This window comes from Eleutherodactylus coqui, chromosome 9, assembly GCF_035609145.1.
Source record: "Eleutherodactylus coqui strain aEleCoq1 chromosome 9, aEleCoq1.hap1, whole genome shotgun sequence".
Lineage (NCBI taxonomy): Eukaryota > Metazoa > Chordata > Amphibia > Anura > Eleutherodactylidae > Eleutherodactylus > Eleutherodactylus coqui.
In genome coordinates this window covers 72,955,128-72,971,898 of record NC_089845.1, presented here as the reverse complement: position 1 = coordinate 72,971,898, position 16,771 = coordinate 72,955,128, and the positions used below count along the sequence as shown (strand labels likewise).

Genomic DNA, 16,771 nt, shown 5'->3' with positions numbered 1-16,771 from the left:
GCAGACGTTAGAGAGACAGTCAGCCTGTGTAAAAGGTCTATGGAATGGCGCAGTCAACGCCGTTATTCAGTACTCCAAATATAATGGAAACCTTGTGAAACAGACGCCAAAAGAGGTGTCCGATTCACAGAAGTGAATGGCCCGCTTTTTTTAAAATCCGGGAATACCATGAAAGTGCTGTTTTTCAGCAGCTGTCGTAGAACCCGCACACAATTATATCGTACCGCTATGTGAAGACTCCCTAACTAAGCTAATTCTCAGATAAGGCTGAATCAACACAACCCTATGTGTGTGGTCACAATACATTTGAACAGTGCACAGATATGGGTCCCAGTTTGATCTCCACCGACCGTGCACATTGCATGTCCTATTTTTCATCCATGATCACTGACAAGAATACGCCATGCTGCAACTTTTTTTAGTTGGTGTGAAAAAATGACCATCTGAATAGCTTCATAGGCAATTATGGGGCCATACGCTCTCGGTGGAATGCATGGATAGCACGTCGTCCGAATGAGTCCTGATTGTAATTGAAAAATACAAGACTGATACAAAAGTGCTGCTTATGTGTCTCTTACATGGACATGAGAGGACTAATTACTCTAATGCCCTCTGCTGGTGAATATACGAACAATGCCAAGTTAAGTAGGTCGGCCTTCAAAGTTATACACTCTAGAAACATGTCCGTCCCTTTAAGAACGTCTCCTTCTTCCTTTTAGATAAGTCATGTTTATAAATAAACTATTTATTTCCCCTAGTAGTTATTACGCTGTCAGTATATTACAGCCCAGTGAATGCTGGGAGTCTTTTCTTGTATGTCATGCTGTATATGTGGATACATTCATACTGTGTATTCTCTGTAGGTTGTCTTTGATGGCGTACCAACCTTTTGCACTTTGTACAGATGTACAGACTAGACTTGCATGTAGTCACAGGGCCCGGTTTACGAGTTTAATAAATGCACATATATTATCAATGTAAGCCTTCTGCATCTAGACACATGGCTCTCGGCTATAATTATATTCCAAAATCGTTTGCTTGCTGCACAGTTACCATTAATACCTTCAACATTAAAAGCCAAATGACTCATAAGCGTTGGATTATTCTGCATCCTTATTGCTGTAGAATTCTGGGCTCTAGCAATTCAATTGGCATAAAACCGTGATAGCAACAGGAGCTGAAAAATACTGCTGTCATTCTCAGGTTTTCTCTTGGGGTTTCTTCCTTGATCATTTTTAAGACCTAGGAGTGACTTGCAGTATTTTATAATGAAAAATACTGTTTTTGAAAAAGTTTGGTGAATTTTCGGGGAAAAAAAGGGACTAATCTCAAAACGATGGCTTCTGTATATGTGGTTTTCCTAGCTATGTCAAGGCTCGTAGGATTTGGCTTCACAAATATTTTTTTTTTTTTTTGAAATGCAGGCCATACAGTTGTGCATATACAGATGCAAAATCAGTCTGGCATATATCTGTACCAGGTATAACAGCAGCTCACCTGAACAGCTAAGGCCTCCTGTCCACGGGCGATGCGAAGTCCCGCGACAGATCTCTGCCGCGGGAGCCGCCGCCTGGGAGCAGGAGCCGCCGCCAATTCTCCGCCAGTCAGCCCTATCTGATAGATAGGCTGGCTGTGGAGAATCGGGGCAATTCCCAACATGCTGCAAATTGCCCGCCGCGAGCGAAGAATCACAATGATTCTCCGCTCATGGACAGGTGTCGGCGAAACCACGCCCATGGACAGGCACCCTACAGGTCCGCATGCACAGTTCCAAAAATAAAAGTGTCAAAATTTTGACCAATTTACCTATGTTGTCAGACAAAAATATATATATATAGAACCATTTCCACAAAAACAGTAGTTACGCGAGACAACCCCGATGCAGGGGTTAAAAAAAACACCCGCACAGCGCTTACCTGAATCCCGGCGGTCCGGCGTCTTCATACTCACCTGCTGAAGATGGCCGCCGGGATCCTCTGTCTTCATGGACCGCAGGGCTTCTGTGCGGTCCATTGCCGATTCCAGCCTCCTGATTGGCTGGAATCGGCACGTGACGGGGCGGAGCTACACGGAGCCCCATAGAGAAGAGGAGAAGACCCGGACTGCGCAAGCGCGGCTAATTTGGCCATCGGAGGGCGAAAATTAGTCGGCACCATGGAGACGAGGACGCCAGCAACGGAGCAGGTAAGTATAAAACTTTTTATAACTTCTGTATGGCTCATAATTAATGCACAATGTACATTACAAAGTGCATTATTATGGCCATGCAGAAGTGTATAGACCCACTTGCTGCCTCGGGACAACCCCTTTAAGTCCCATTTACACACAAAGATGATTGCTCAAAATTCGATCAAGATAGCTTGAATGACAGTTTAAGCGATCATTTTGCATAAACTACTAATGGGCACTAATGTCCATTAGTAGCTTATTAGCTTCATTTGCAGGCAAATGAGCCTCTCTTTGTATGCAGATAACAGCGGGTGGTCTGTTATCTGCATACAGCTCCATTGTTCCGCGGGACAGCAGCTGAAAACAATGTTATCAGCACTCCTGTGGATAATCAGAGCGTGCCGTCCCTACTATTAGCTGGTTGGCTGAAAGATGGTTTTATGCTCGACTAAAAATCATTGTTTGGCCAAAAAGCAAACAATGGTAGCCTTTACAAATGTAAACATTTTGATTGATAACTGTTGCGTGTAAATGGCCCTTTATTTGGGGTGAATGGAAATGTAGCTTTTAATTACTATGGCAGTTAACGCCACAGCAGAGCTTGCCAGTGTAAACTGAGTCTTAGAACGCTTCCAAAAAGTGAAAAAAAAAAATGGCTAAAAGCTTTTTAAAATGTGAGTTTAGGATTGGCCAAATTACTGTGTCTTTTGGAGCTAAACGGGTCACTCCACAGATGTTCCTTTGCCAGAGTTTTTCGTAGTCCTTGATAGAACACAACCTAAAGTTAGTATATTGGGCATAGATAATTCTGGCTACCTCTTTGGTTGTATGCAGAGGCCTAAGTACAAGTTGCACCTGAGACTTTCGGATGCAAATCTCACTGGGCATGTGTGTTCTGATTTCTGTGGGCAGGAGACATTGCATGTCTGATTCTGGTCCATGAAATGGATCAACTTTGGTCAGTGATGGCGAACCTTTTAGAGACCAAGTGCTCAAACTGCCACCCAAAACCCACTTATTTATAGCAAAGTGCCAACCTGTCAGGGGGCGGGGCTTATCGCGACATATGATTTTTATCTCCGTCATTATAAAAAGGACAGGGCTGTTTAAAAATAGACAAGGAGGAACACTGTGTTTTTCCTTGCTGGAGTACCGTTAGTGCAGTTTTTGACTGGAAATCAGTTGCATATCTGCAGCTGATTTCATACTATGCGGCGCTCCCCCTCGCCTCCTCTGAAGGCTTCCTGCTGTCAGTGCTCCCCGGCTTCCAGTTCCCAGCGGCCACCAGCCCTGACCAGTGGAGTGCCGACAGCAGGAAGCCTTCAGAGGAGGTGAGGGGGGGTAGCACTCCATAGTATGAAATCGGCTGTGGATACGCAACGGCTTTCTTATCAAAATCCATAGCAAGAGTGCAGATTTGATTGCATTTTTGATGTGGAAATTGCCACGGAAATTTCCACTGTGGACATTCTGCAGCGTTTCCACCATGTTTAAACAGTCAGCTTGAGGTATGCTGCCACGTGCAGAGTGGCCGCAGTAGTGACAGTTTCCCCCGCAGTGGGCCTCCGTAATGACAGTGCCTCCGAAGTGGGCCCCTTCAGTTAGTGCATGCTGTGACTTGCGAAAAAAATGAACGTGTTTTTTTTTTTTTTTAAGGAAATGTCATGTTTTTCATATATAGTATTGGTAACTATTTTAGGCATCAAGCTCAACAATACAGCTCTCATCAAATTCCCTTTAAAGTGATTTCAAAATGACTTTCTTCTTTCTATTCCACTCTGTACTAAAGAATGAGTTGCAGAAAATTAAAAATTTCAGCCTATTGTGATTGCCCTAGTGGCCAGTGTGAAAACTGTAATATTTCAAGATCTTTTTTATTAAGACGATTTGTAATAAAAATACATTAAGGTGCCTTGACTGATTTCCTGTAAAACAGTGGTCACTAAAGCCACACTGGAACAGGAATTGATATGTTTCTATCCTGTAGTTGAAGAGAGAATTCCATGTACTACTGCTACATATGAACTGTTCAATTACAGCTAACACTTCATGCAAAGCTTGGCTGTCTTCAATTCTTAATTTTGGAATTTTGTTTTTATTATAGTTACTTTAATACTCCACTTTTAGAAAGTTAGTTAAGTTTTGCATAGTTAGATAGTAATCCTTTTGTAACCATAATCTTGGCGGCAGCAGAATGAACATTTGATCTGCAAACCTCGGTCAATCGTGATCTAGTCAATTGGACGGAGGTTGGGTTTTCTAGAATCTTGTGACTCAACAATTCTCTCTACAAAAGGGGGATAGAGTAAAGAAGAAAGTCATGCGCACATTTCCTTCACGCCTAAGCTCTAGGCCAGTAATGATCTATCTTCCTACTGATCCAATCGGTCTGTTCCTTTACTACAGTGACTCCTTTGACACTACAGTTCATTAAAAGTTGAAGGCAAATGCTTAAAAATAAACAAAAATCATAAAATAAAAGTATAAACTTAATTTGGTAATCCCTAAGGTCATTGGTGTTTTTTTTTTTTTAAGAGCAGTACTAAGTTCCAGTCCCCCCCCCCCCCCCCCTTGGATTTGGCTACTTGCAGCTATTGAACTTGGCTTGTAGCTTTGTAAAGTATAAAGTTGATTATTGTGACATGTTTTTCATTTTCATAGAGATAAGATTCTAGTAAAAATGCCATTTTAGTTTTATTACTGAAATCCAGGAATTCTTCATAGTTGTGTGTCCAGTGGAAAGGGTATTGTGTGCTCAAGCTTTTTTTTTTTTTTTGCTTTTTATTCTTTTCGTATAAATACTTTACATTCCAAGAGTCGTAACTTGTTATTCTATTTTCTCATCATGGTCGGAAGAAGGCTTGTAATTTGCAGGACAAGACAATTTTTTACCGATACCATTAACGAGCAGTTGTGGATCCGCTTTGCCACACACTGACTAATTTGTCTTTGGACTAGATCTGGAGGCACAATCTGGTCTTCCCTGGCAAATCCCTATGCTGTTACTCATTGAAGTAGTCTGTTATGTGGCTGCTGGTGCTACTCAAAGTGTGAACAGAGATGTAAGACTAGCCAAAGTTAGGACAAGCCGTGTATATTTCAGCACAGGAATTGGGCAAAAGGTCGGGGCTGGCATAACTGGTATAAAACGGGCATAAAAGTCGAAGCTGGCAGTCTTAAGTCCAAATAACGTAGATAAGGTTAGAGATGGAGGAGTCAGAAAACAAGGCAAGCACACAAGCTTCTGATCAGGCTTACACACAAGGTGGAGCTGAATTGCATAGGCATCCTCCTTAGGGGGCGAATGCCTAATATAACTAGGGCTGACATGTTGGAGACAATTTAGCAGAATGTGCACTGGCCCTTTAAATATGTAGGCGCATGCCTTTCTGGCAACACTGAGATGCTGACTGGAAGCCAGAGCACTGTGGCAGCCACAGATGGGTAAGTTAGGATGGCGGTTGCAGTAACAAATCGGAAGAGTGTGTGTGTGTGTGTGTGTGTGTGTGTGTGTGTGTGTGTGTGTGTGTGTGTGTGTGTGTGTGTACGTACACACACAGTGAAAATTTTTTGTGGGGGGGTGAGAGCAATTTTTTTTGTCTTGTGTCCAATCAACTGTAGGAAAGGAGGGGCAGCTAGACAAGGAAATTATAACTAAGGCCGACTTCACATGACCAGATTCCTATTGCGGAATCCACAGCAGATGACATTCAAAAGTTATTTACGATCGCCTTTTCCTTCACACTCGCGGATACGCATTGCGTAAACCGCGATCAGAAGAAAAATCGCAGCATGCTGTATTTTACTGCGGACTCCCTCCATTGAAGTCAGTGGAGGATGTCCGACCTGCATCTCGTACGCAATTGACATTGCGCATGGGCCACAGGTACCCACACCATCGACTAGTGACAGTGCGGGAAATACAAATATATATTGAAGAAAGTTTCAGTATTGTGCATGACCGCCTGCGAGCCTCCGGTCATCTGCATTACAGATAATGCAGGTACGCGGGGTTTGCCGGCCGGGGTCACAGCCAGATTCCGCTGCGGGATCTGTCTCTTCTGTGTGCAGCCGGCCTTGGGGATCCCGACAGTCCGTTATCCCCTATCCTGTGGATAAAAATGTCATTTGGTGGGACAACCCCTTAAGGCCAAAAATCGGCCCGATCTTCAACTAGTTAAATGCCTAGTTGTTACTCTAACGGTACAAACCTGAATACAGTGTTTCTTCTGTAGCTGCAGTTCTACTGCCAACGGTTCAGTACTGAAAAGTGTTGCATTCTGAAGCAGAATGATAGGATTGCTCTCTAGCTAGGGTCGTACAATGCAAATTTCTTTTATTCAGTAAGCAAATCCCGTAGCGTGGATTTCCCATTCGATGAGTACTTTTTTTTTTTTTTTTTTTTATGGGGTCAGAATACAAAAATACTTGGGCTGAAAAGACCTATTCTGATAAAACCACCCATAGCAGATGGAATTCATTCATTTGGTGTTCTGCAGAAATCCAGGCACTAGTACCAGCCGAAGCGGCAGTATGGGACATGCCCAGAGATGGCGAGATACCCCCACAGAAAACATTTTAATTAATGTCCCTCTGGACAGCAATTGTACTGTGAGCCCAGTGTGCCGGATTCCTGTGTTCTCTTCCTCACTCTTTCTCTCCAACTCTATTAGGATTTGTCTGCATATTTTAATGATTTTCTTTTAAACTGCAGTAATAGGGCTTATGCACAGTGGGAAATTGATTAATTTGGTTTCAGCAGCCACCTGCCTTTTAAATTGCATGCGACTAAAACTCTGCTCGTGACAGAGTACAATGGAAAATTAGTTTGGACTGTGGGTGGGCTGTGAAACAAAAAGAATTTACTTCAAATTGCTCAACCCAGTCAACATAGATTGACAGAGTTCTGTAAAGAGCAGAGGGGGAAAGAGCTGCTCTGTGCTCAGTAGACCTCGATAAGCTGGCACTTCTATTTAGCTGCTATTAGTTTGCAACAATTTGTGCTCAGTTACTAGTAGCCTGCTATGTAACACCATTGACTGGCCGACAATGCTGTTGGCGGTTGACACCAAACCAGTTGTAAAGAGTTGGGAGGGAAATAATACCGGCTGAGTTGATTGGCATTTCTGACGAAGCCTTTTTACTTCAGGTTGTTTGATTGAATTGGGCCTAATTTGACAGTAATCAGAGGTCATTAACATCAAATGGTTATTCTGTGGCTAAATAGTCAATGTTTGTTTTATATGCTTAGTGACAGACATCTGTGTTCTCCGGAGAAGGTTGTAGAGATCTCTAAGGCCTCCTTCCCACGAACGGATTTCCGCCGCGTAATTCGCGGCGAAAATCCGCTGCGTTGCACGCAGCTATTAGGTTCTATTGAACCTAATAGCTCCATGCTCACGATGCGTAATTCCACCGCGGAATTACGCACCGCGATTTCTCCCGTCCTCACCCGCAGCATGCTCTATTTTCTGCGGGTGAGGACGGGCTGTACGCACTGACGGCTTCCATTGCAGTCAATGGAAGCCGTCCATTCACGCTATCTCCCGCTGTAACCAGCGGGAGATAGCGTGAAAAAACGCTTTCCCGCCCACCGCCGAGCGTCATATGACGCCAAATGACGCGGTCCGGCCGCGTCACGTGACACGGCTGGTGACGCGAGAGCGGTGGGCGGTGACGAGCGGTGACGAGCGGTGACGCGGCGGTGGTGGGCGGGGAAGCGATTTCACGCTATCTCCCGCAGGTAAGTATAGGGGCTCTGGGGGGCGCCGTGACGGGCTTCACAGCGGAATATTACGCTGCGGAGCCCGTCACGCTCGTGGGAAGGAGGCCTTACTCTGTAAAAATGTGTAAATAAGTCAATTATTTTAAGTACAGATGTATTGGCCTATTGTTTGATGTCTTGAAGCAGGAAATGACAAAAGGAATAAGGCTGCATTTACGGTGTTAATTTTTCCGCTGTGCCCTTCCATCGTTATGGCGGAAGACTGTTCCGTTGGAACCATTGACTTAAGCCCAATGTCCACGGGCGTATCTGATTTGTAGAATCTGCGTGGAAGAGCCACAAATCAAACCGCCCATAGGGATACATGGGCGTCCGTGAGTGAAATGAAGCATGCGGATTTGATTTGCAGACCTTTTAGTCCTGAAACAATATCGCAGCATGCTCCGTTTTACTGCGGATCCCGCACAGACGGCTTTCATTGAGGTCAATGGAAGCCTCCCATCTGCGGCCTGTCTGCAAATCAATTTGCGCACAGGCCGTGGATTCCGCGGGAAAGCAGGAGTTTAAAAAAAAACCACTACGCATTAGAGGCGCGCCGGCCGCACACATCCACAGTAAAGAAAAGACCTGAATGGGTGATTAGAAGTTCCGCAGTGTCTCGGCCGTGGGCAGGGTCTGATTCCGCTGCGGAATGTTTTGGGCTCCAGTAGTTAAACCCTTACACTGATCAAACGGCCATAATCAGTATAGTCAATGTTTATAGTGCGAAAACGTATTTAGGCTTCAGTATGAGGCGTCTTTCCCAACGACTGTATGTGTTTACATGCTGGCACTATTAACCCTTTCAAATCCAATTTGTATCCTGGTTTTCCTAGGGGGCTTACTCTTTTTCTGCTTTTATAAAACTGCGCTATATGCTGCGTAAAGCCAGTACTGCATAAGGTGACACATTGGATAGGCTCAAACAGCAGAGAGGTTGGCAATATACAGTAAGAGAACCCTGACGGGCGTCTTGCAACATCGGGGCTGTACAGGCTTAAATCATAATGTCTTTATACGTCAGACAGTGGATTGGAAAGGGTTAACATACAGTGCTGGAAGGATTAAAAGTGAATTTTACAAGGTATTAGGAGCGCTAGCAAGAAACCTGTGAGATGAGAGCTAACTGCTGACAGGTTTCCTTTTAATGGGTTCTTAAAGTTGAAAAAGGAGCACTATACAGGGAGAGGAGTTATCAGAATGGCCCCCTGCCCGGCTCCACTAGTTTGATAGGGGTCTCCCTATTCTAGTTGAGACCTGACTTTCTAGCCCATTTTCAGGCAGAGACACGTGAATCTAGGCAAGCTGGATGGGGAGAGGGTGATGGGGAAGCAACTCAGTGACTTTTCTCCCATTTCCTGGCTTTAAACTTTTTTTTTTTTTTTCTGAAACACTGCAACTTTATACTCAACTCTTAAATGCTGTAATCAAAATTATCCAACAACCCCCACACACCCCTTAAAAATTAGGTTTATATGCCAACTTTTCTAACTTCCAACTGTTTGCAAAAAAAAACTATCAAACAAGAACAATTTTAAATAGCTGAACACCGCTAGTAGAACAAGTGATTTCTCCAAATTCAACACGGAATACCACTTTTAATGATTATCACAACATCATTGAATTATCATTTCTCCAAAGTAGAATCCCTCATAAGAGCATAAATGTGCAAACCAGGTGTTTCAAGCACACCTGATGCAACTAATTAAGGGCATCAGTTTCATCAGGTGTGCTTGAGATAAAACAGTCAAAGCCCTGGCCAGTCCAGGTATTTGATCTGACATTTGATTGCATGTTAGAAATATAGCTAAAAGTAGTCCAACTTGTTAAGAGATCATTGCCTTGCACAAACAAAAAAAAGGATACAAAAAGATAGTGAAGCCACTGAAGGTTCCTACAGATGCAGTTGGAAATATTGTTCACAAGTTCAAAGTTAAAGGGATTCTGTTGTTATATTAATGCTGACCGAACCATGGACAGCATAAACCTGAGACTACAAGGCTTATTGCCCCAGTGAGTGCCTTATTCTGAAACCTGCTATATGTTCTAATAAATGCACTTTGAAGTTGGACTCAGTGCTGAGCTGTAAGTCACGGGGCCGCCTGTTGCATGAAGACTGACAGCTCCTCTCCCTGCTTAAATATAGGGAGAGATCAGTCACTCTGCATGCAGCTGGCGGTGAGAGGCGGGTGTAGCCCGCCCCCGTGACTCAGCGTGGAGTTCCGAGTCAAACTTGGAAGTGCATTTATTCTGAAACGCAGCAGTGGTTTACAATAAGGCACCCATGGGGGCCACTGTCTCAGCTTTATGCTGCTTGTGATTTGGGCAGCCTGAATTGGATGGAAGAATCCCTTTTAAGAAACATTGACTACATTATCTGGACTTCGCAGAGTAAATGGTCACCTTCTCCCACCTGATTCCTGAGGAGACAGATGTCCAAAAACCATTGAGTGACTGCATAAGATCTGCAGCAAGACGTGTTGTCAGCAGGCACTTAGATTATCTTCTACACAGTAAGGTATATACTAAATTCTGAAGGCCTTCATGTCCTAACTCTCAGATGTACACCTCTACTCACTCAAAAGGGGAAAAATCTGTTCAAAATCTTATAAATAAGTCACAGAACTGTTGGGTTTCAGTTCTGTGGAGTGATGAAACATAACTGGAACTATTCAGGCCTATGGATCAGTGGTAGGTCTTGAGGACGAAGAATAAAGTATAGCCTGAAAAGAACACCTTGCTTACAGTGAAGCATGGAGGTGGCTCGGGGATTCCCTAGGGCTGCTTTGCTTCCTCTGGCACTGGAAACCTGCAGCATGTGGAGGGCAAGATTAGTATCAATCAAGTATCGGCTAATTCTAGGAGAAAACCTCATGCTTTATGTAAGCTGAAGCTGGTGCGTAATTGGACCTTTTAAGGCATGGGGTGGAGATCTCGCAGAATGTCCACAGCAGGACCGCACGGATATTCTGTGAGATTTCTGCAGCGGAAAGGCAGCTTCAAAACCCACGCTGTTTGGTGCTGGTTTGAAGCGGCTTGTCCTCCTGTATTCCGCTGCGGGAATCTCTCCCCATAGGGAGAAGAGAGCCCGCAGCGGAAACGGCAATACAATTGACATGCCTCGGAATTGAATTCCATGCTGCATGACAGTTAAGTGCGGCTTTGCTGCAGCGGACAGTCCGCAGCGTGTGGATGAGATTTTTGCAAATCTCGCCAACTTTGCTGCTAAGTCTCGGGTTTAAGATTGCAGGCAGAATTTCTATGCAGAAGGTCCTCACGGAAATTCTGCCCTGTGTGAACCCAGCCTAACATTCCAGGCATACTATTAAAGTCCACCAAAACTTAGATATGACGGCGCACTCCATTTTGTTGGGACGTTATTAGTTTGAAGGTTCAGAATAGAAAGCAATAGTTTAGCCAAAAATTTTTTGGTACATTGCAGCATTTGATAATATTGATAGTGAAGGCTTCCAACGCCCTTAGCGGACATGCATCCCCACAACATTAGGAAGCTGCACATTTCACTGTAAAGGCTTGATGAGACTTATTCAGGTGTTTGTATCACTTGTTAGTGCTTTATCGCTAGTGCGAAGATTGCTTGTGACTCCGTGTTATCAAATTCCAGTGATGATGCACCCATTTTTGGCACTCCGTGGCCTATGCTAGACTTTTTAAATATATATATATTTTTTTTTTTTGCAGGCTCGTAACAATGTTTTTGCCTTGTGTGTTGTAGAAGCTAAAACCTAATCTGCTTATGGGTCAACTGCATGTTACTTTACATTTTTACAAGTAATGGCATGCTGATGCTCGCTGATTCTTTTTGACAATTCTGCAAAATACCAAGTTTATATAGATTTTTAGTTACGACTTTAAGAAAAAGTGAAACCGCATTGACTTATTCTAATACCATAGCAATTTTATGTTGTAACGGAGCTATGGGAGGGCTTGGTTTTTCTCCCGCAAGAGATTGCTCTGATTGGCTGAGCCTGTTTAGTGTCAGCAGGCTCAGCCTATCACAGCCAGTGCTGCTGATGACTTCTAAGGGGTTACACTGTCAGCTTATCAGGTTTCTCCACTACTGGCTGTTAGTCAGCCAAGCCCACCACTGTACAAAGATATATGTGCCTATTAGAGAGGTCAGTAAAAAGGCGTATTGTAGTCTCTTAACGGGTTAATTCATGGTCTTAAAATGCCACAGCAAGGTTGGATTGGTAATTAATTTATTTCAGTCTTAGCTATTGCTGTGTCTGTCACCCAACACCACCCAACGTGCTATAGAAGCCGTCTATAGATCTGTTGTGCAGCAGTTGGATAAAGGAGGTGCCAGCTTAGGTTGGCCCCATTTCCAATGGGCTATGAACCTGCTCAGTGACACCCTTTCCACAAGCACCTCGTTGTTAGCAAATGAGAACAGTTGGAGCCAATATACACTTCCTATTTCCCTGTTTGGTATAGAATGGGCCTCACAGCTGTTTTCTCCTGAGTATGGAAAATGGTGTGATGGCAAGAATGACCAACAAGGGGGAGGTTTATATTGGCTTCCTATGAAGTCCCCTTATTTGCCTATGGTTCATTATTGAACCAAATGTAGAAGCCAGTAGTATTTGTATGAAAAGAAAAATAAGCATGTACTAAATGCTTGATAACCGTATACTCCAAGTCCTCATGTAACCAGCACTGTAGACAATGAAGTGACACTGCCTTTATGAAGACCAAAAATGTAAGAAGAGATGATCACCAATTTCACAAGTGACATTGTAACAACTACTGATCAGATGTTCTTGGGGTGCGTTCACATGCTGCCGAAATGCCGAAGATGTGCTGTGGGAATTCCGCAACGAATCTGCTGCAAAACCACAAGTTGGAGTACATTTAAAGCGGAATCTGCAACGCCCCCCCCCCCCCCCTCTCTACATGTGAACAGGATTTGCTTTAGTCTCATTCACTTTAATCATAAAGATTCATCTATTTCCAATGCAGAAAAAAAGCGCAGCGTTTCCGTAAGGTCTGAACGTACCCTTTTAAAAAGCTGTGGGTGTATAATGCATGTTGGAGCTGTTGTGCTTTCTGGTTGCAACCCTATAAATCTCTCCTGAGCATACTGACATTATAAAGTAACTGAGAATGACATCTATGGTGCGTGATCTGCCCAAAGGTCCTGCTTTACTCGTTTATCACAATATGTCTTAAGATTCCCCTGAAAGCCTTCCGCAGCCTCAGTGTATTGATGCTCAGTCAAGCCAAGCAACGCTGGAACAGAAAGAATTAACACATACTTCATCCTTCTGTAAACCAAAGCTGACATTTCCCTATGATCCAGTTGTTAGTAAATTAATAAGCTTAGACCTTGAAAAGAAGAAAAATGGCTTTATTGGATCAACTTTATGCCTACTGAGCAAGGGCATTATTTTTCTGCTTCTTGCAGTAAGCTCTTATTTTACCTGCTTTCTATTACCCTACTCACGTTATTATCCACTGGTATATATAAAGTGCTGTTCGCTTCAGGGCACTGTACATATGGAACACAGGGGCTTAAGGAAATTACAGAAGGAAAGCCAGAGGAACAATGCAGGCTAATCTAGTGAATTGGATGGGCGGATGTGTTTGGATTCAGGTTTACAAACTGTTACTATGTTACAAATAAACATGGACTAAATAATTTACAAATTGATACAGGAATATGTGTTTCTATTTCGTAATGGCTCCCAGGATCAGGGTGTAAGGCTGCCTCCACACGGACGCTAAAACGCTGCGTTTTTTGCTCTATGCGAGAGTGTGAAAAAGTAGATTTATGAAACCAATGTCTTTCAATGGTTTCATTTACATCTGCGATGTGTCCTCTGTTGCGATGCTGAGATAGCAAAAGATTGCAGTATGTTCTATCTTTTGGCTTTTTTTGCCTATGCACCTGTTTTTCTATATGAAGCCATAATTTGTTTGATTTTGGGTGAAAAAAGGCACGACCACGTAGTTTACAAAGCAGACACACATTTGCTCCATCGCTGCGTTTTTCGCCCACCCAAAAACACAAATGCCCGTGCGAAGGCACCCTGAAACAGATGTGTTCTTTTATTACGGAACATAATTGGCTGCACGCATTTATAAGAACAAGTTTTGTATGTCAGCAAATAACCTATTATATCTGAATCACATTCTTGTGTTTAAACAAATCCAAAGTATTTAAAAAAAACCACTTTGGATTTGCATACTGGCAGCAGTTTCATTGGATGCCTGCATCACATGACCTAGTTTAGTTTTCTAATGTTCTATATATGGCTATGGGCTTATTTAGGCGGGTAGACGGGCGTATAACGGTCGGGTTTTCACGCCCGGCCGATGTATGCCGCCCCTCTGTGCAAGGGGAGGAGGCGGGATGGGAGCTGGTTCACTGAGCTCCCGCCCTCTCTCCGCCCCTCGCCACTGTTTGCAAAGGAGGGGCTAGAGCTTTCTTCCGCCCCTTATCACCCATCCCATTGCAAACACTGGCGGAGGAAGGGGCGGGAGCTCAGTGCACCAGCTTCTGTCCCGCCTCCTCCCCTTGCAGAGAGGAGCAGCGTATATCGTCTGGGTGTAAAAAAAAAAAAAGACCGATATACGCCCATCTGAGTAAGCCCTAACAGCCGGACAGAGAAGCTGTATCACATTTATATGCCTGTAGAACATGTGGTCTCTTAGGGCCAGATACTCTACACAGGATATATTGCTGCTCATGTGAAAGCTTGTATACCAGGTCTATATTGAAGGCAGTGGAGAAGCTGCATCATATTTATATGCCTATATAACATGCGGTCTGCTAATGGGGACAGATATTCTACAGAGGATATATTACTGCTGGTGTAAAAGCTTGTATACCAGCAGAGAATGTAAACAAGGTTTTATTGGAGGGAGCAGAGAAAGTTGCTGCATCACATTTATATGCCTGTATGAAACCTGGTCTGTACATTGGGAGAGGGGATATTTCTGCTGCTGTCAATGTATATAGCAGCAAAGCAGACAGAGAAAACCACACTTTGGCGTGGAGACTATTGCAGTTCCCTATGGCCTTGGATGTCATTCAAAGTCGCCAGTCTGACCAGTACAAATTTGCAGGCCTTAAGCAGCTAGCATTGTGGTTTTAGGGATTCAATTATGCTGCGCCAAACGGGGACAGCTCACACAGATGCCAGCTATACTCTGTGGCCTTCTGTCCTCATATCATGCCACACAGGGATCGTGGCTTATTTTAGCTGGCAGTGCCTTTTTGTTAATGCATAAAACAAAATACGCATCCTGTAGGTAACCAATTTGTCTGCCCCTACTGGTTTTCTGTGTCCAGAGGTGGTGCTTGACTCCGGAATACACAGAGAGGTATCCTGTACTAACAGTTCATCGGTATTCTACCTGCAGAAGTTCAGAGCCTAAAGTAATCAAAATAAGGGTTCATGCCTGTTGGCGTATACGTAAAACGCTGCGTGTCTCCTTGCAACACTTGACTCATTTTGTTACCCTACGCTCTGCCGTCAGAGACCGCGGATGGCTGCTTTAATCCCTCGCTGTGTTTCAGAGCAGGGATGTATATGAAAATGCTGTCCATATGCAATGTATTACATATGGACAGCGTTTCATATGCAGCCTATACGAATGCACAGGGGTTAACGTTGTATACATAGGCAGAGAAGTAGAACGTGCTGCGATCTATTTCTTGTGTATCGATGCGCGGTATCTACACACACGTATCAATGAGAGTCGATTGACTTTCATTGACTCCATTCACTGAGCAACACGCAGCCGTGCAACGCACGTTTAATGCACAGTGAAAACACTGTTGTGGACATGAGCCCTAACAGTTATAATTGTGTAAACGTTTATTCATTTTGGATGTTTTAAAGGTTACCATAAGACACAATAAAAGCTTGCTAATAAGAGTCCTTAAGAAGGAACATAAAATGTTTGGCCATTTTACACTGGCTTGATATGGGTCATGTGATTAATACCGTAAATGGACAAACTTCCTAGGCGTTAACAAATCCGTAATGTGTGCGTGATGTAAGCTGGTCGTAATGATTGGGGCAATGCCTTGTCTACTCAATGATTGGTGAAAAATAAACAGACCGCCCTGAAGTACACTGGAGCAGGTTCATAAAACGGAGTGTACGTCCTGTTCTCCGCCAGCTGGTGTTCAACTGTTTAATTCGGACCAAGAGTAAGCCTCCTATCGGGGTAGATCTTTATGTGCTCTTCTAAAATTGCTGACAAATACGGTTTAACGGTTTTTTAATGAAGTGTTCCTTTAGGCTGGGTTCACATGGAACGGATTTGGCGTGGAAATTCCGTGCAGAATTTCTGTGCGGCAAATCCGCCCACGGCTCCTAATCCCGGAATTAACTAGCCATGTGGATTTTGCAAAAATCTCATCCACACGGGGCGGCTGATCCGTCGCGGCTAAGCTGGGCGGAACCGACAATGCGGCACAGGATTGACAGCCGCAGCATATCAATTCACTTTTTTTTTCTCCGTTGCGGTCTCAATCCTCTATGGGAAGAAAAAAACGGAATGGAATGCCGGTGACCGAATCGCTCCAAAACCCGCTGTGAAATGCAGTGGGTTTTGAAGCTGCGGCTCTCCCGTAGAAATCTCACTGCTTTTCGGTGCGGCCAAATCGCGATATTTTCGTAGGATTTCTGTCCCGTGGGAACCCAGCCTAAAGCTAAAGCTCAAATGCGGTTGGGTTATGCAGCAGAACCATTCGAAAGAATTTGAAAACTATTTATAGGTAATCCGTACAAAAAGATTATGTATTATGGAATAGATAGATGCGTGATGTAAAATTTTGATTATGGAGAAGGTGGGGGGGGG

At 43.8% G+C, this 16,771-nt stretch overlaps 1 protein-coding gene across 1 annotated transcript in view; it reads left to right on the top strand.

The window, feature by feature from the left end:
- Positions 1–16,771, top strand: part of LDLRAD4 (low density lipoprotein receptor class A domain containing 4) — a 188,329-nt gene that overhangs the window by 46,878 nt on the left and 124,680 nt on the right. The gene's annotated exons all lie outside the window — the stretch shown is intronic.